This window comes from Eumetopias jubatus, unplaced genomic scaffold, assembly GCF_037043125.1.
Source record: "Eumetopias jubatus isolate StellerSeaLion01/CBP00866 unplaced genomic scaffold, mEumJub1_p1.0 scaffold_79, whole genome shotgun sequence".
In the NCBI taxonomy this organism is placed as follows: Eukaryota; Metazoa; Chordata; class Mammalia; order Carnivora; family Otariidae; genus Eumetopias; species Eumetopias jubatus.
The window spans coordinates 436,409-457,585 of NW_028274885.1; positions in this window are offsets into that span (position 1 = coordinate 436,409).

The following is a 21,177-nucleotide window of genomic DNA, read 5'->3' on the forward strand; positions in this document are numbered from 1 at the left end:
AAAACAGTTGTAGAAACGGTTACAAGCAGAGGGATTCTGTACAGCATTTTTACCAGCAGAAGTAAAACATGGATGACTTATGTAACTTCCTCTATCTAAGAACATTCCAAACTGCCAAGCAGACATTATAAAATGGAGAAGAGTTTCCTCTAGTTTCCAGCTGTGAGGATTACCAGAGACCTTGTCACAGGTTAATCATCTAACCCCAACATGAAGCCTACCCCAATCGCACCTAATCGTAACCTACTGACTGGGAGTCAGGCCGGCCAAAGACTCCACTGTGGAGTGAGGTGTCATCCTCTTCGAGTTAATTCCCCCCATGGGCACTGTGGGCGAGCAGGGGCGGATGGAAACACACACACACACACACACACACACACACACACACACACACACACACACACAAACGAAACCACAGTGAGCGACCTGCCATCCTGCACCTCTAAGCACCTGTGGCTTTGGAAGTTGCCACTGAAGGTGATGATCTGTAATGGAGAAACCTGTCAGCCCCTGAGTGAACTGCTTGCATTTTGAAAGGTAAACGACACCACAGACCAACTGCAGGACACACCCAACAGACACAAGGCCAGGACTGGGTGCAGTTCAGTAAGGGAAGTTTGCAGAACACCTGGAAAAGGCCAAAAGAGGTACCTTGCCCATCCTTGGACCTCTGTGAGGTTCAGTGCCCCTGTTCCTCATGGGAGCCCCAGCAGCTTGAGCGTCAGACCAAGGCCTAGAACCGATGGAGGTGGATTCAGACCGGCATTGACTGTGCAGAATTCAAACTAATGCTCCAAACCTGCTGCCATCACATTCCCTTCTCTCCCACTCTTGGGTCCCTTCTCAGACATAGAACATCCCCCACATGTTTCTGCTGATGCCTCAATACAACGGGAAGACCTGTCCTTCCCCCTCAAAGAAGGGACCACAGCCCCCACCTTCCTTCAGGTGATTTCATAGCTAAGGAAAAAAAAATCCGGGCTCAACCAGCTAAAAATGAACTGAGCTGGGGTGTCTGGGTGGATCAGTCTCTTAATTGTCTGCCTTAGACTCAAGTCATGATCCCAGGATCCTGGGATTGAGCCCTGCGTCGGGCATCCTGCTCCATGGAGAGCCTGCTTCTCCCTCTCCCTCTGCCTGCTGCTCTGCCTACTTGTGCTCTCTATTTCTCTGTCAAATAAATAAACAAAATCTTAAAAAAAAAAAAGAAAGAAATGAGCAGTGTGCTTCATCCCTCAACAGCCCAAAATATACTCCCTGGAAATAGCCTGGCTGAAAAATGTTATGTCTAACTTTCTGTAAAATGTCTTTCTCTCTCTACAAGAGACACCTGCTACCCAGATCAAAATGGAAAAATGACATAGCCCCACAATGTAATAATAGTATAGAAACTCATGAATCTTGGAATGTCTTTAGCCAGCGGAATCCCTGCAATACAAAGCCCTAGGGCAGCACTTCTACATCTTCGCCAGGGTCTCCTCGTGGAGAAAGATGGATATGCTTTGCAAGTCAAGACCTACTGTTCAGATCACTTTGCCAAATGCAGGCGGTGGAGGTGGTCTGTGAGGTTCCTGAGGCCAGCAGGGTGCAGGCTGTGAACGTGGCCCATAGTACAGGAACGGTGGTAAGGTAGGACCCCTGGGGTAAGGCCTACAGGGTGGTCCAAGAAATGATGAATCCCCTGTGCATCCATACAGATGTACACACACAAAATAAACTATAGGCTGAGATGAGACAGAATAGTAACTCCACCAACAAAAGCTAAAACCCAAAGAAACAGGTCTCAGCACCTGAAACCGTCCCCCCACCACATTCCAGGACAGGAGCATCAGTGCCAGATGTTACTAATCTCCTGTGTCCCGCCTATGGCCTGGGGTGAACAGATGGCATGGGGATAAACTACTGTCACCACATGTTAATATATGTCTGCCAATCTACAGAGGAAGGGAATCTGCCCCAAAGCCTTGGCAGAGTTAATACCAAACTAATAAAAGGGTCTATTACAGATGGGCTGGCATCAACGTCCAGGACCAGCCTTCCCCGCCGTGACAACTACAGAATCTCCTTCTGTATACTGAGCACAAACAGAATGAGGGGCAATGGGAAGCCCAGTGTCCAAGATGAAGAACAGCCCCTCGTGGGTCCAACTGCTGCCCACCAGCCCCTGCCTGACCCCGATCCGATTCCCTCCCTGACAAAGGAGTCTTCTACTCTCCCAAGTGCTCACCATGGCCACAGACATCATTCAGGAGACAGGAATTTCTGCAGTTCAGCAGCGGACCTGGAAAAGTGCAGAGAGGTGCACGGTCCCTATGAATTAGTGAGACCCAGCTCCGTGGATCTGTGTCACCAACATTCCGATGCTCCTTAGCTCAGGCACAGAGCAAATGCATCGTCCTTGGGGCCAAGAACCACTGAAGGGCCGATTCTGCATCCCCGGATGCAAACCAATGTGTCTGGATAGCAGGTGTGACCCTCCCAGGATGGATCAGGAGAGAGGCTATCAGTTGGCACAGCCACCAAACCGCATCAGAACCTGCTCACAGGAGCACAGCTGAAATATGTGTGAGGTGTGGGCCCTGCAAGGAGTCACTGGGATTCCCTCTTGACAGCTGTGCTCCGGGGGGCGTTTTCCACCACACATCTAGCACCTGGCAGAGATCACCTTCATCTCACCCAGGGTGCAACTGTAGGGATTCTGGGTCATGTCTTTACCCACACAGATGGAACGCACATGAGGTCGCACCTCACCTTCTCCACCAACACTCACAGCTGCCAAAGCACATGGTATAGAGTGTGAGGCAGTGCATGGCTTTTCCCGATTCCAGCTGTGAGGATTAGCGCAGACATTCTCCCAGGTCAGTCTCCTGACCCGAAAACCGACACCACTACCGCTCCCACAGGAAAGCAAACTGCAAGGAGTCAGCGGGACTGGCCGACTTCAGTGTGGAGCGAGATGTTGCCCTCCTCCAGGGATTTACACACACATACACACACACACACACACACACACACACACACACACACATTTGAGGTGAGCATCCTACCATCATTTGCCTCTAAGCATCTACAACTTCGGGAGGAAGCACAGAAGCTGAGGATCTCTAATGGGGAAGCCTGGAGGTTCCTGGGTAAACAGCTTGCATTCTGAAAGGGGAAGGATGCCTCAGATAGATCACAGAACACACCCAACAGCCACAAGGCCAGGACAGGGTGCTGTCCCTACAGGAGTAACTTCCAGAAACAGGCACAACTGAAAACACCCGTAGCTTTTACCATAGCCATCTCCGGGTCCTTTTTCGGGCTGGTGCTGCTGTTCATCCTGGGAACCGGTCTAGATTCTGGATGGGACATAGGATGGAGGTTTATTGTGGTTTGCATACCCTCCGTGCCTTCCTCCGCAATCTTACACTCCTTCCCACACTCGGGTCCCTGATCTGAAGAGAGGGTTTCTCCACATGACTCAAGCGACATCTTTGCTACGAGAGATACCAGTCACCTGACTCTTGCGGGAGACACTCCAGGAACGTGGTTCCAATGTTTACATAAGTAAGCAATCAACAGTGGACAGATTGGGGTACAACTGGCTGGAAATTAATACTGAAATTGGGGTGCTCAATACAGATCCAAAAAAAATCACTTTTTCTTCATAGATTAAATATTTAAGTATGTGTGTGATATCAACAAACCCACCAACACAAACGGCATGCATTCTTTCCTCAGGCCGCCAGGTAATGGTGCAATCTTTCAGTCTCTAGATGAGGCCTAGCATGTGTGACTGGCTATTACATAAATATTTAAGAGAAGAATTGGAGTAGACTAATCGTACAGTGAGGAACAAAGAATAAAATAGGTGTATTGAGAAGTAAAGCTGTGGCATTATACCAATAACATTAGAGGAGTAAAATGCACGAATTTCATTGATGAATATAGTACTGTAGATTACAAATAAAACAAAAATAAAATAATCTCCATAAGGGGTAAATGCCATTTTTTCAAATGGCATTTCTCAAAAAAAAAAAGTCTTTTTTTTTTTTTCAAAAACCCTTCACCATTGCATCAAGTTGGGAAGGGAGCTCAGGCTCACAACTGATCCAGGCTCAGCTCTTCAGTAGAGGGATGGTGGAGGGGGTGGGCGTGCGGGTCTGTAGTCAGGGGAGGGGCGTGAGCTCCACCTCTCACAGGGACAGGTACCCTGCTGCCATTAGGCACCTGAGGAAAGCACCCTCCCATCACGCCTACAGACAACTTGCTGGCCTTAGGTAGTGCTTGTGATTCTCTCTAGGACACACAACGATCACCCACAAGAACGGGGAGGACATCAAGTGCTTTCCCAGCAGAAATTAGGCTGCTGCATTTCACAGCATGCTCCATACCTCTCTGCACACGGTTCCATAACTAGGGTCTTAACGGCATCGGTTCCTGCCTCATGGATCCTTCAGGCGGCGTCTCTCTCCTCATCACGTGCAGTCTTGAATACAGAAAAAGAATGGACGTCTATAAGAATTACAACACCATGTCTTCTACCAGACAGTAAGCAGCTTAGCATTGACCCCTCAAGACACCCATAAAAAGGCACGTCAAACTCGCACACCTGTGTTTCATGTAGACCTTCTCCCTGCTCTGCTGCACTATCTTCCTCTCCCAAAACCGAGCCTTGACCTGGGGGAGAAAAACACATCCACCCTCAGTTGTGCCGGACTGTGACCCAAACGAAGAGGAGGAATAAGAAAACACTTACCCAATTATCTAGAGCGCTTCTCTCATGAGCTGCGAACTGAAAAAGTCAATACACCAAGAGCCCATGTTCAGGGATCTAAGGGTCACTTCCATCACCAACAGGAGGCACGAAGGGGCCAGTATGTTGGGGCAGAACTCAGGTTACCTTGTGTTTGAAGGTGAGCTCTGCCTTCTGCAGCTGATCTTGCATTTCTCCAATTTCTTGTGTGTGAGTTATAATTGCTTTTGTCAGATAAATTCAAATGACACCCATAAATCCACAGACTGACAACACAATGAGGGAAACAAGCTGAAGGCCCCATTTAGGGTTAAAGAAAAATCAAACTCTGGATGCTGCCAAGTCTCTGGCAATCAGAGTTGTCTTTATTCTTCTCTACTTCAATTCATTCATCATCAAGGCCCCAAATAACATTGCACTTCGCGCCATCTCAGAGTTGGTCTTTTGTCTGAGACGGTGAGGGCTCCTTTCAGGTCAAAGCAAAAAACCATGCTTGACCAACTATACCCATTAGGATGAAACAGGGGACCATCCTTCGTCTTACACCTCCATGGGGAGCCCTGATCCTCAGACCAAGGCTGTGCCTGACACAGACAATCAACCTGAAAGGAATCCTTCCAGAATATGGCTTCATCGCCATGGCAACTCACTCCCAGACATTTCTAGGATCTAGAAGTACAAACCCGCTGCCTCCTTCGAAGATCCTGTAGGAGGAAAAGGCCAATCTTAGTGCTGGCACTATGTCCTGATGTATAAAACTCTGTGAACTGTCACCTAGTCATGGTGTTATCTCCACGCAACAGATTTCAGATGGAAAACTATCAACTGCATGGAGTCAACCGACTTTAACAAGACTGAGTTCACTGATAGTGAAAGCAGCAAAGGAGGATGCTTAGAAAGACTGGTTTCCTGTGCTGCCCTCAGACTCTTTTGTTCATGGTGTTGGTTTAACCACTTTCAACAGGACACCTGATTTACTCAAGGACACATGCAAAAAGACTCTTAGAAACTGAGTCAAAAGCTCTAGACAGAGAAAGACACATGCATTCGCTTCTGGTCTCTCAGTCAATCCTACAGCAAATGCCTTCTGGAGCGGCTGTGATGCAGTGGCTCAGGTGGAAGGTATAGAAGACAGAAAGGTGGTCAGTACACTGTACCTTATGCCCAAAAGAACTTACCAATGAACAGAACCAAGATGCCAATGACACAGAGCAGCCCCCACCCCTGGTGTGGAATGGAATAACACAAAGCTGGGTCTCCAGGGAAGACAGGGAACAGTTTTTGTTTTCAAGCTGAATGAGGGACGCTAAGGTCCTGATCTCCTCCTGAGAAAATAAAGGAAACACTGCACAAAAAGGCAAACTCATATGAGTGAAAGCACCCAATTTCTAAAGAGCACATGAGGAAACATGAGAACCACAGGATGAAGGAGGAAGCTTAGGAGAAAGGCAGCCTGGCAGTGGGAGACAATCTCCCCAGGACACATCAATACATTCTGGAAGACGCAAGTGAACTATAAAGAAGCTGAACAACTTTATGGGCATGGGCTTAGAAGGAAGCGAGTGAAGTTGAGGGACAGCCAGCAAAGGTGAGCCCTAGTGAAACCGTGGGCTTTTGCTGGGACCCAAGAGAGTTACACCTAAAATATTCAGGTGGATGGGAAATACCCCGGCCTTCTTAGGGACTGGGCTACAGTGAGGGATGTCAGTTGTACACTGAATGAAGGGATCCGGGACTGCTGAAGCCCCAACCCACTTTTCACAAAGAAACTCCCAGTGTTTCTGCAGCAAGTCAATTGAATTTTTCTATCCACATTATTGACCCAAGTCCCATACTGAACCAAAACCGACTGAATTCAGGCCTGATAAGAACATGTGATGACACTGAAACCAAAAGGACAATGCAGACAGACCCAGAGGGGATCCCGGTATAAAAGTTTGTAATGATGGTACCTTCCCTCTTCTACTGCAAGGAGTCACACAACAAGCGCGACAAGCAGTTAGAACAGAAAGGGAAATGCAGGTTACACATATCAAGACAGGAAGGGCAGGCACAATTCTACAGATTGCATTTGGCATAATACTCGAGATCTAATTCTAAAAGAAAGACAAGTATCTAGACAGGCCACCACATAACTTCATACAACAGTATTTGTGACAATTCACACAGGAATAGCTTACTCTTCTGCAGCCACTTGTCTTTGTTTAGAGAAATCCACCACAATATCCACTTTCCTCCTCAGCATTTTCAATTCGGCTTCTTGAGGCATTTTCAAAGAACTCAGGGCATTGTAGTGGTCTTCCAATAATTCCTCACCTTCTGGAAAGGAATGTGTGTGTATGTGCACATGACCTGAGAACTTGGGTTTGACAGGAAAAGGAAAAGGACAAGACCTTGAAGGCAGGAAGGCATTCTTTCCCTTCCCAATGCAAACTCATTGCCACCCTATGGGGATTTCTTGCCCCAAAATAACATACCCTGCCTTGCTCGTTTTCTGGCCCTCAAGGCTCTCTGCTCTCCATCCTCCAATTCTTTTTGGCCCTTTAAGACAGATATGAGAGGGGGGTGGAGCAAGATAGCGGAGGAGTAGGAGACCTAGATTTCCTCTGGTCTCAGGAATTCAGCTGAATAGGGATCAAACCATTCTGAACACCTACGAACTCAATAGGAGATCAAAGAGGAGAGTAGCAACAACTATCTGAATAGAGAAGCAACCACTTACTGGAAGGTAGGACGTGTGGAGAAGTGAATACAAGGCGATATTCCGGAGGATAGACGGCGGGGGTGGGGCCTCCGCCGGCCGCTTCTGGCAAGTGATAGAGCCTCGGAGCACAAAATCGGAACATTAGAAGTCGGCTCCGCTGAGGGACGTCGCCGCAGTGGCTAAACAGGGGGTGGAATCCTCCCAGGTCAATGTGGTCTCAGGACCCTTGGGGTCACAGAAAGACCAGGGGAGCCTGAGTGCACCAGAGCTCCCAGGTATCGGAGCGGGGAAGCCGGCTGCAGAGACGGAGCCGAGGCGCGGGCTCTCACCTTGGGGTTGCCATAAACTGTGATCAGCGGCCCAGTCGGGCCACTGCTCCTCCAGCAAGGACCCAACAGGCAGCAGATCCGGGGAGACTCCCCTTCCTTCCCGGGGAGGAGCGGCACGGGAACGCACCGAAGGGATCTGCTGGGTTTGGAGACTCCATACGGGGTCGGGTGCAACAGATAACAACACTCGGTCACAGGCCGGGTGAGCACGGAAAGCGGCCGGAGACCGGGGACAAGGGAGTGACTGCTTTTCTCTGTGGGCTCACTGAGGAGCGGGCCCCCGAGTTCTCAGCTCCTCTGGGTGGAGATTGGGAGGCCACCATTTTTGCCCTGGTCCTCCAAGGCTGTATGGAGAGCTTGCAGGGAACAAATCTCCTGAGATCCAACCCCAGCAGCTTGCTTAGCCCGGACCGACAAGGGCGGGGCAATTCAGCCTCTGGCAAAGACATTTGGAAACCACAGCAACAGGCCTCTCCCCCAGAAGATCAGCACGAACAGTCAGCAAGCCAAGACCAAGTTTACCGATCAAGGAGAATGGGAGAACTCCAGCGCTAGGGGAATACTGCACATAGAAGCCATGGCTTTTTTTTACCATGATTCATTAGTTCATCAAAGTTAATTTTTGTTAACTTTTTTTTTCTTTTTCCCTTTTTCAACCAAAATCTTATCAATCTCTTTAAAAAAAAAAACAAAACATTTTTTATTTTTCATTTTTAGTCATATTTTATCCCTTCATAGTATTTACCCTTATTATTAGCATATATATATAAGTTGTTCTCTCTTTAAAATTTTGAGATACAATTTCTTCTAACATATCAAAATATACCCTAAATCACTAGTGTATGGCTCTCTTCTAGTCTCCTGCCTGATCACATTCTCTCTCTTTTTTCTTTTTTTTAACCTTCTTTCTTTGTTCAAACAACTTCTTATCTTATCAAGTCCTTTTATAAAATCTTTTATAATTTTCATCTTTACAGTCATCTTCTATCCCTTCATTGTATCAACCCTTATTTTGTACATATATGTCTTTCTTCCTTTAAAATTTTAGGAGGCACTTTTTTCTAACAGACCAAAATACGCCCAAAATCTAGTGTGTGGCACTGATCTATGCACTAGCCTGATCATATTTGATCATATTCTGCTTTTTTTGAATTGTTCTGTTTTTCTTTTTATCTTTTTTTCTTTTTTTTTCTCTTTCTTTTTTTTTCTTTCCCTTTCTTTCCCCTGGTTTCAGGTCTTTTCCGATTTGTATACAGTATATTTGCTGGGGACGTTGTAAACCTGTTAGCATTTTGTTCTCTCATTCATCTATTCTCCTCTGGACAAAATGACAAGACGAAAAAAATCACCTCAGCAAAAAGAACAAGAGGTAGTACCATCAGCCAGGGACCTACTGAATACGGACGATGTCGGACCTAGAGTTCAGAATCATGACTTTAAAGATACTAGCTGGGCTTAAAAAAGCGTGGAACTTATTAGAGAAACCCTTTATGGAGAAATAAAAGAACTAAAATCTAACCAAGTCGAAATCAAAAAGGCTATTGAGGAGGTGCAATCAAAAATGGGGGCATTAACTGCTAGGATAAATGAGGCAGAAGAGAGAATCAGCGATATAGAAGACCAAATGATGGAAAATAAAGAGGCTGAGAAAAAGAGAGAGAAACAACTACAGGATCTCGAGGGCAGAATTCGAGAGATAAGGGATACGATAAGACGAAATAACATTAGAATAATTGGGATCCCAGAAGAAGAAGAAAGAGTGAGAGGGGCAGAAGGTATATTGGAGCAAATAATAGCAGAGAACTTCCCTAATGTGAGGAAGGAAACAGGCATCAAAATCCAGGAGGCACAGAGAACCCCTCTCAAAATCAATAATAATAGGTCAACACCCCGACATCTAATAGTAAAACTTACGAGTCTCAGAGACAAAGAGAAAATCCTGAAAGCAGCTCGGGAGAAGAGATATGTAACCTACAATGGTAAAAATATTAGATAGGCAACAGTCCTATCCACAGAGACCTAGCAGGCCAGAAAGGACTGGCAAGATATCCTCAGAGCACTAATTGAGAAAAATATGCAGCCAAGAATACTATATCCAGCGAGGTTGTCATTGAAAATAGAAGGAGATATAAAAAGCTTCCAGGACAAACAAAAACCAAAGGAATTTGCAAACATGAAACCAGCCCTCCAAGAAATATTGAAAGGGGTCCTCTAAGCAAAGAGAGAGCCTAAAAGTAGCAAAGATCAGAAAGGAACACAGACAACGTACAGTAACAGTCATCTTACAGGCAATACAATGGCACTAAATTCCTACCTTTCAATAGTTACCCTGAATGTAAATGGGCACAATGCCCCAATCAAAAGACACAGGCTATCAGATTGGATTAAAAAACAAGACCCATCCATATGCTGTCTGCAAGAGACTCATTTTAGACCCAAAGACACCCCCAGATTGAAAGTGAGGGAGTGGAAAACCATTTACCATGCTAATGGACACCAAAAGAAAGCTGGGGTGGCAATTCTTATATCAGACAAACTAGATTTTAAAACAAAGACTGTAATAAGAGATGAGGAAGGACACTATATCCTACTTAAAGGGTCTATCCAACAAGAAGATCTAACAAGTGTAAATATCTATGCCCGAACATGGGAGCAGCCAATTATATAAGGCAATTAATAACAAAAGCAAAGAAACACATTGACAACAATACAATAATAGTGGGGGACTTTAACACCCCCCTGACTGAAATGGACAGATCATCTCAGCAAAAGATCAACAAGGAAATATAAACTTTAAAAGACACATTTGACCAACTGGACTTCACAGACATATTCAGAACATTCCATCCCAAAGCAACGGAATACAATTCTTCTCTAGTGCCCATGGAACATTCTCCAGAATTGATCACATCCTAGGTCACAAATCAGGTCTCAACAGGTACCAAAAGATTGGGATCATTCCCTGCATATTTTCAGACCACAATGCTTTGAAACTAGAACTCAATCACAAGAAGAAATTCGGAAATAACTCAAATACATGGAGGCTAAAGAGCATCCTACTAAAGAATGAATGTGTCAACCAGGAAATTAAAGAAGAATTCAACAAATTCATGGAAACCAATGAAAACGAAAACACAACGGTTCAAAATCTTTGGGATACAGCAAAGGCAGTCCTGAGAGGAAAGTATATAGCAATACAAGCCTTTCTCAAGAAACAAGAAAGGTCTCAAATACACAACCTAACCCTACACCTAAAGGAGCTGGAGAAAGAACAGCAAATAAAGCCTAAACCCAGCAGGAGAAAGGAAATAATCAAGATCAGAGCAGAAATCAATGAACTAGAAACCAAAAGAACAGTAGAACAGATCAATGAAACTAGGAGCTGGTTCTTTGAAAGAATTCACAAGATTGATAAACCCCTGGCCAGACTGATCAAAAAGAAAAGAGAAATGACCCAAAACAAAATCATGAATGAAAGAGGAGAGATCACAACCAACACCCCAAAAATACAAACAATGATAAGAACATGTTATGAGGAACTCTATGACAGCAAATTAGATAACCTGGAAGAAATGGGTACATTCCTAGAGATGTATCAATACCAAAACTGAACTAGGAAGAAATAGAAAACCTGAACAGACCTATAACCACTAATGAAATTGAAGCAGTCATCAAAAATCTCCCAAGAAACAAAAGCCCAGGGCCAGATGGCTTCCCAGGGGAATTCTATCAGACATTTAAAGCAGAATTAATACCTATTCTCCTGAAACTGTTCCAAAAAAGAGAAATGGAAGGGAAACTTCCAAATTCATTTTATGAGGCCACCATTACCTTGATCCCAAAACTAGACAAAGACCCCATCAAAAAGGAGAATTACAGACCAATATCCTTGATGAACACGGATGCAAAAATTCTCACCAAAATACTAGCCAATAGGATCCAACAGTACATTAAAAGGATTATTCACCACGACCAAGTGGGATTTATCCCTGGGCTGCAAGGCTCGTTCAACATGCGCAAATCAATCAACGTGATACAATACATTAACAAAAGAAAGAACAAGAATCATATGATCCTCTCAATAGATGCAGAGAAAGCATTTGACAAAGTACAGCATCCTTTCTTGATCAAAACTCTTCAGAGTATAGGGATAGAGGGTACATACCTCAATATCATAAAAGCCATCTATGAAAAACCTACAGCGAATATCATTCTCAATGGGGAAAAGCTCTCAGCATTTCCCCTAAGGTCAGGAACGCGGCAGGGATGTCCACTCTCACCACTGCTATTCAACATATTATTGGAAGTCCTAGCCACAGCAATCAGACAACAAAAAGAAATCAAAGGCATCCAAATCGGCAAAGAGGAAGTCAAACTCTCACTCTGTGCAGATGATATGATATTTTATGTGGAAAACCCAAAAGAGTCCACCCCAAAACTGCTAGAACTCATACAGAAATTCAGTCAAGTAACAGGCTATAAAATCAATGCACAGAAATCAGTGGCATTCCAATACACCAACAACAAGACAGAAGAGAGACAAATCAAGGAGTCGATCCCATTCACAATTGCACCGATAACCATAAGATACCTAGGAATAAATTTAACCAAAGAGGCAAAGGATCTGTACTCAGAAAACTATAAAATACTCAGGAAAGAAATTGAAGAAGACACAAAGAAATGGAAAAACGTTCCATGCTCATGGATTGGGAGAACCAAAATTGTGAAGATGTCAATGCTACCTAGAGCAATCTACACATTCAATGCAATCCCCATCAAAATACCATCCACTTTTTTCAAAGAAATGGAACAAATAATCCTAAAATTTGTATGGAACCAGAAGAGACGCCGAATAGCCAGAGGGATATTGAAAAAGCAAAGCAAAGCTGACGGCATCACAATTCCGCATTTCCAGCTCTATTACAAAGCTGTCATCACCAAGACAGTATGGTACTGGCACAAAAACAGACACATAGATCAATGGAACAGAATCGAGAGCCCAGAAATGGACCCGCAACTCTATGGTCCACTTATCTTTGATAAAGCAGGAAAGAATGTCCAATGGAAAAAAGGCAGTCTCTTCAACAAATGGTGTTGGGAAAATTGGACAGCCACATGTAGAAGAATGAAACTGGACCATTTCCTTACACCACACACAAAAATAGACTCCAAATGGTTGAAAGACCTAAACGTGAGACAGGAGTCCATCAAAATCCTAAAGGAGAACACAGGTAGCAAACTCTTCGACCTCAGCCGCAGCAACTTCTTCCTAGAAACATCACCAAAGGCACGGACAGCCAGGGCAAAAATGAACTATTGGGATTTCATCAAGATAAAAAGCTTTTCACAGCAAAAGAAACAGTCCAGAAAAGCAAAAGGCAACCGACAGAATGGGAGAAAATATTTGCAAATGACATATCAGATAAAGGGCTAGTATGCAAATCTATAAAGAACTTATGAAACTCAACACCCAAAGAACAAATAATCCAATCAAGAAATGGGCAGAAGACATGAACAGACATTTTTCCAGAGAAGACATCCAAACGGCCAACAGGCACCTGAAAAACTGCTCAACATCACTCGGCATCAGGGAAATCCAAATCAAAACCTCAATGAGATACTTCCTCACACCAGTCAGAATGGCTAAAATTAACATGTCAGGGAACGACAGATGTTGGCGGGGATGTGGAGAACGGGGAACCCTCCTACACTGTTGGTGGGAATGCAAGCTGGTGCAACCACTCTGGAAAACAGTATGGAGGTTCCTCAAACAGTTGAATTTAGAGCTACCATTCAATCCAGCAATTGCACTACTGGGTATTTACACCATAGATACAAATGTAGGGACCTGAAGGGGTATGTGCACCCCGAAGTTTATAGGAGCAATGTCAACAATAGCCAAACTGTGGAAAGAGCCAAGATGTCCATCGACAGATGAATTGATAAAGAAGAAGTGGTATATATACATAATGGAATATTATGCAGCCATCAAAACGAATGAGATCTTGCCATTTGCAATGACGTGGATGGAACTGGAGGGTGTTATGCTTAGTGAAATAAGTCAATCAGAGAAAGACATGTATCATATGACCTCACTGATATGAGGAATTCTTAATCTCAGGAACAAACTGAGGGTTGCTGGAGGGTTCGGGGGTGGGAGGGATGGGGTGGCTGGGTGATAGACATAGGGGAGGGTATGTGCCACGGTGAGCGCTGTGAATTGTGCAAGAGTGTTGAATCACAGATCTGTACTTCTGAAACAAATAACGCAACATATTTTAAGAAAAAAGGAAAAGAAGGAGATAGCAGGAGAGGAAGAATGAAGGGGAGTAAGTCAGCGGGGGAGACGAACCAGGAGAGATGATGGACTCTGAAAAACAAACTGAGGGTTCTAGAGGGGAGGACTGTAGGGGGATGGGTTAGCCTGGTGATGGGTATTAAAGAGGGCACATTCTGCATGGATCACTGAGTGTTATGAACAAACAATGAATCATGGAACAGTACACCAAAACAAATGATGTAATATATGGCGATTAACATAATAATAAAAAATTAAAAGAAAAAAGACAGATAGGAGAAAAGATATGCATGAAATCATGATCACAGAACAATGTGAGGATGCCTAACAGGACAGGATCATGCAGTGCAACAAAGAGAGCCCTTAAGGCATAAGAGAATCAGGAGAAAGTAAGCAAAGTGGAAAATAGTTCAAGTCAAAGAACACAGAAATGGCTTTCTTAGTGGCTTTCATTCATATATATATGCACATACATACATATATACACATCTTCCCCTCTTCACATTGAAAATGCTCTGTTTGGCATTAAGAGGAAGGGACTGTACAATTTGGCCAGCCATCGCCCTTCCTTACTCAAGTGTCTTGTGGGGATTTTCTACAGATCTTGGAGGGCAGGGCTGAATGATGGGTTCATTACCTCACTGTGAAATCATCCACACTTCCTAGTCCTTGAAAGACCAATCCTCATCATGATGGTTCTAAGTGAAATCCCAGCTCACTGCTCCATAGGAATTTCAGTGCCCAGATGCCAACTCTCTACTGTGGTAAACAGCAAGTGAAGATGCTGCACTCACGTCACCCAGTGAACCAAAAGCCTCCCGGAGCCACATTAAGGTAAAACTCAACAGCCAACTCCTACCACATCCTGATCCTTGACCCTCTTCTCTCTCTCAGCTTGCAAGTGAGCCAGTGCCCAATGAAGGGTGTCATTTAACTTTTCATTACCTGCCTCAACCTTTATGATGTTCTCCTTCAACAAACATTTTGAGTGAGTAATAATAATGAATTCCTTGGGGCACATGGGTGGTATCTGGGTGGCACCGTCGGTGGAGTGTCTGACTGCTTTTGTTTTGGCTCAAGGCCTGATCTCAGTGTTATGGGATTCACCCCTGCATCAGGCTACAAACTCAGCATGGAGTCTGCTTGGGATTCTCTCTCTCCCTCTGCCCCCCACCACTCACTCTTTCTCTCTTTCTCAAATCAATCAATCAATTAATCTTTAAAATGATGATGGTGATGATAACTCACTATTACTATTTTTGTTGTTAGGACACAATTCAGGCAAAGAAGGGATTCTTATCTTCAATTTCAGAACCGTCCTCAGCGAGAAACTCATCTTTATTCAGAGTTTCTGGAAGATGTTTCTTGCCTTCCCTGATCTATAAAACATATGTAGAAGGAATCAGAATTAAAAAATAGCATCATATAAGACAAACCTATCTACTAATGTGTGACCCCTTTGAAATTAGAGAGGAAGTGCTCTGCATTTGTGAAGCTTCTCTCGAATCAGGACAGTTCCTGGACCACATGAAATAGGTCAATAGGATGAACTACAAGAGGTGGAAGTAACCAAAATGAAATCACAAAAAGTATGTGAAAGGGTCCTGATACCTTCAGCTTCCAAAGGGTTATTTCCTTAGCAAGCTCCCTGTTTCCTTGTCTAAGTAGATGGATCTTCTCATTTATTTCTTGTAAGGTAACTAAAAGGAGAAAAAAGAATCTCTAAGATAATTAGCAAAACCAGTGACATTGAATATCCCAGGGTATGAGCTCCAGAGACACATTCTCTGACACTTGGGTGAAACTAACTTGTTACCATTCTCGTTGTGCCCAAAGGAAACAAGCAGCATTTGAACCCTAAGACAACCAATTTCGGGGAGATTCTTACTTAAAATTGTTTTCAAAGTTAGAGAAATGCAATCAAATGTCTTCTAAGTTTTCTCCCATCTGTAAGCACCATTCTTGGAAAATGAAATCACTGCAAATGCTGATGTCATCCCCAGATATGTAATAGAAAAAACAAGCATGCTGTCAACTAACATTTCTCTCCTCCAATGACTAAGGTGCAAAAATATGTCCCTGCAACCACCCAAAATGAACAAAACCATCCTTTGCTCCTGCTCAACGCCACGTCCATTTCCATGTCCTCCTTGGAATTCCACACAAGGAAAGCTCAAAATGGTAATTGAGTGACAACTCCCTGGCCTTCAGTGACATCCTGCTGCTCACAGATTGCCTGTCATGAACCCTAGGCGGGGGCTCTGGAAGACAAGATCTTTGAATCAAACACAGTTGGGGACAAACTCCACGTTACACCATCTCGGCAGGGCCTGGATAACTCACACTCCCTGGAACACAATCTTTTGTCATCCCAACATGAGAAGGTTACCCTCCACCCTGACAGGAAAACAACATTTATTAAGCACCCCATCACAGATGGATAACACATTGGAGGTCAAGCACAGAGACTCCTCTAACTGGCACTTAATTCTCTCATCCTGGGGCACCTGCGTGGCTCAGTTGGTTAAGTGTCTGCCTTCAGCTCGGGTCATGATCCCACATCGGATCATGATCCCACCTCGGGCCCTGGGATCCCACATCTGGTTCTTGGCTCAGTGGGGTACACGCTTCTCCCCCTCCCTCTGCCAGCCACTCGGTCTGTTTGGGCTCTCTCTGTCTGTCAAATGACTAAACAGAATCTTTTAAAAAATAATACTTCTCTCATCTTACCTCAAAGTGCAAACTTCTCTTCTATTGGCGCAATGTGAGCGCTCCCGTGTCCTGAGGTCTCTCTTCTCACCACCCCCATTGCTGCACTCCCAGGGATGAACACCAGTATTTGAGGGTTTGCTAAATGCCAGGCAGCCACCGTGGCCATCAACAGAGAGGACCGCGGAATCACCACAACCTCTGAGGCATGGACACAACATGTCACCCGCACTGGCACACGTTCCTTTCAACTCATTCTCCCCTGGCAGGAAAGGCTCCCTCCACCTCAGACTCAAAACCATGGTTTCAACCTCTCTTGTGACACACGCTCTGCCTGGCAATATGTGGCTTCTTCTCTAAGTGTGGCCTGGTTGCTAGACTCAAAGAGTGTTTTCTCATCTCGACATTTCACCAAGAGCCAGGTCATGGCAAATTACTCACTCCAGACCTCAGGTTCCTATCATCGCTTGCCTCCTAAACATCTCTCTGAAAAATTACTCTTTCTATTCTCACTCCTCCTATGAGGTGTTCCTCCCCTTGGTCTCAGAAGTTATGGCAACACCCTCCACGTTGTCATTTAGACTCCAAATGGGGAAGAGAATGATTTTCAGGAGTGAACAAGTCAATTAGACATCAGAATTCACCATATTTACACCTCGTCTAATTATACCCACATCAAACATCGGTACTGAGAATTTAGGACAAATCAAACCAAAGCCAAATAACTTACCATCATTTTGTCGAGGCTTTATCTAAGAGAGGAAGAAACAAAATTAAGTTTGATTCCAAAACGTATTACTATTAAAAGTCTCTAGTTCAGGTCAATACTGGAAAAGTCATCCAATAAAATTACAATAATCATTTTGTTTAGAAGAATGACTTCACAGGAGTAAAAAAGAAGACAAAATGGGAATTTCCTGATTAAGTCATCATAGTTCACAATCCATTTCTTATAAAGAGCACAACGGTATATAACTGATTTTTTACCACAAAGTCTATTCACATTCTAGGAAATGAATGTTCAGCCTGTTTAATTTTGACAGTGGATCACGCAGACATTTAAAAAATATTCATTAATTCATCATTTCCGGAACTTTACTGCAACCCGATATCCACACTGAAGTTCAGAAACTGGGATTATTATAAAATCCCGAAAGAAAGGAAATGGAAGGAAGGGAGGAAGGAATGTAGGAAAGAAAGCAGGCAGGTGACTAAAACTCTGACAAAATTATGCCTTTTTCCTTGTCCAGAAAGCTTCTCTGAACTCTCACTAAGGGTTGGCTGTTTGCTGAATTCACACACAGTTACGGCACATCAGGTGCTATGATTGCCGGTCCATCTGTAATAGACACTTTCAGTAGTTTTGTATTAACTCTGCCAAGCCTTTGGGGCAGATTCCATGCCTCTGTAGAGTTGCAGACATATATTAACATGTGGTGACAGTAGTCTATCCCCATGGCTTCTGTTCACCCCAGGCCATACGTGGACGCAGGACACAGGTAACCTCTGGCAGTGATGCTCCTGTCTTGGAACATGGTGGTGGAGGTTTCACGTGCTGAGGCCTGTTTCTTTGGGTTTCAGCTTTTGTTGGTGGTGTTACTTTTCTGTCTCATCTCAGCCTATAGTTTATTTTGTGTGTGTACGTCTGTATGGATGCACAGCGGCTTCATTACTTCCCGGGACCACCCTGTGGGAATTACCCCAGGGGTCCTACCTTATCACCGTTCCTGTACTATGGGCCACGGTCACAGCCTACACCCTGCTGGCCTCAGGAACCTCACCGACCACCTCCACCTCCTGCATTTGGAAAGAGATCTGGACAGTAGGTCTTGACTTGCAAAGCATATCCATCTTTCTCCACGAGGAGACTTTGGAGAAGATCTAGAAGTGGTGCCCTGGGGCTTTGTATTGCAGGGGTTCCCCTGGCTAAAGACATTCCAAGATTCATCAGTTTCTACGCTATTTCTACATTGTGGGGCTGTGTCATTTTTCCATTTTGATCTGGGTAACAGTTGTCTCTTGTAGAGAGGGAAAGACATTTTACAGAATGTCAGACATAACATTTTGCAGCCAGGCTATCTCCCACATTTTGGGCTATTGAGGGATGAAGCACACTGCTCAGTTCATTTTCTAAAAAAGATTTTATTTATTTATTTGACAGAGAAATAGAGAGAGAGAGAGAGAGAGAGAGAGCACGAGTAGGCAGAGCAGCATGCAGAGGGAGAGGGAGAAGCAGGCTCTCTGCAGAGCAGGGCGCCCGATGCAGGGCTCAATCCTATGATCCCGGGATCATGACCTGAGTCAAAGGCAGACACTTAATGGACTGAGCCACCCAGGTGCCCCAGCTCAGTTCACTTTTAGCCAGTTGAGCCCGGACTGTTTTTTCCTTAGCTATGAAAACACCTGAAGGAAGGTGGGGGGCTGTGGTCCCTTCTTTGAAGGGGAAGGACAGGTCTTCCCCTTGTATTCAGGCATCAGCAGAAACATATGGGAAATGCTCTATGTCTGAGAAGGGACCCGAGAGTGGGAGAGAAGGAAATGTGATGGCAGCAGGTTTGGAGCATTTGTTTGAATTCTGCACAGTCAATTCCGGTCTGAATCCACCTCCATCGGTTCTAGGGCTTTGGTCTGATGCTGAAGCTGCTGGGGCTCCCATGAGGAATAGGGGCACCAAGCCTCATAGAGGTCCAGGGATGGGCAAGATAACTATTTTGGTCTCTACCAGGTGTTCTGGAAACTTCCCTTACTGAACCACATCCAGTCCTGGCCTTGTGTCTGTTAGGTGGGTCCTGTATTTTGTGGCTTCATTTACCTTGCAAAATGCAAGCAATTCACCCAGGGGCTGACAGGCTTCTTCATTACAAATCATTACCTTCGGTGGCGCCTCCCAACGCCACAGGTGCTTAGAGGTGAAGGATGGCGGGGCGCTCACTGTGTGTGTGTGTGTGTGTGTGTGTGTGTGTGTGTGTGTGTCTGCATGTGTGTGTGTCCAACCACCCCTGTCCCCCCACAATGCCCGTGGGGGGAATTAACTTGAGAATGATGACACCTCACTCCAAGGTGAAGTCTCTGGCCGGCCTTACTCCCAGTCAGTAGGTGCGATTGGTGTAGTGTTCATGCTGGGGTTAGATGTTTAACCTGTGACAAGGTCTGTGGTAATCCTCACAACTGGAAACTAGGGGAACCTCTCCATTTTATAGTGTTTGTTTTGCAGTTTGGAATGTTCTTTGATAGGGCAAGTTTCATAAGTCACCCATGTTTTACTTCTGCTGGTAAACATGCTGTACAGAATCTCTCTACTTGTTACCCTTTCTACAACTGTTTCTGAATTTTCAAAGCTGTTGGGTGGACTGGCACACACGTTCTGAAGGGGGGATGTCAGTGATTAGCTGTGTGACCAGTGCCTCACAAGCCCTTCCGTTGGGCTTCTAGGAGCAGGTCGTTTTGGTCCTATTCACTGTGAGAGCTAGTTTCTTCTTTCATCACACACTCTGGAGTTGTCCATCAGAAAGCATATACATTTTTGTGAATTCTCTTATTTAGCCTTCCCATCTTAAGTTCCCACTGGACGAAATTGCTCTGGAATTCAGTGTGCAGAAATTTCCGAAGAGTGTGTTTTAAGATAAACACAGCTGCTACATTGTAAATAAGGGCTATTGGTATCATGTTCCTCTCAGAAAACCCTTTTCCAGGCCCCCTGTCAGACCGCAGGCCCCTAATAACTCCAGGGTCTTTGTGGCCTTGGACAGAAACTGCAGAGAGTAGAAGACCGCTTTGTCAGGAAGTGAGGCAGGTGGGGACAGTCAGGGGCGTGGCAGGCAAAGGATTCAGCTCGAGTGGCTCGGATTCCTCGTGGAGCAAGGGCATTCAGTTTCATCACATTCTGTCCCTTCTAAACAAACCCAAATCTACAGTGATTGAAGAGGAATGATGAAGTGTTGACCAGGATGTTGATGTCTCCGTGTCTGGAGTATGCTGCTTTACTCGTATCCAATGATCCCTTTTCACCTTTTAAGACACTACTTCTTGGTAGTGAACGTTGGCAGACAGGGGTAGTGATGTTTGGTGACAGTAGGTTATTCCTGTAACATCTATCCCTCTGCTCCCTGCCTTATTATAGTTGGTACCAACTGAGAGGGATAAAGTTTTCTAGCACGATGTGGTGCTTCTGGAACATGGTATTGGAGAAGGAGCCAGATGTGAGAGCTTGCTCTTTGGGTTTCATCACTTGGTGTTGCAACTTTTGGCTGTCTTAGCCGAATATTTTCTCCTCTGTTCTGCAGGTTTGTATGGATATGAGAGGGTTTCCTCATGCTCCAAGCCCCCCCCCCATATGCCCTACCACACGGGGCGGTGTTTACCAGGCTTCACTGGTTATGCGCTACCTCAGGCTCCTCCA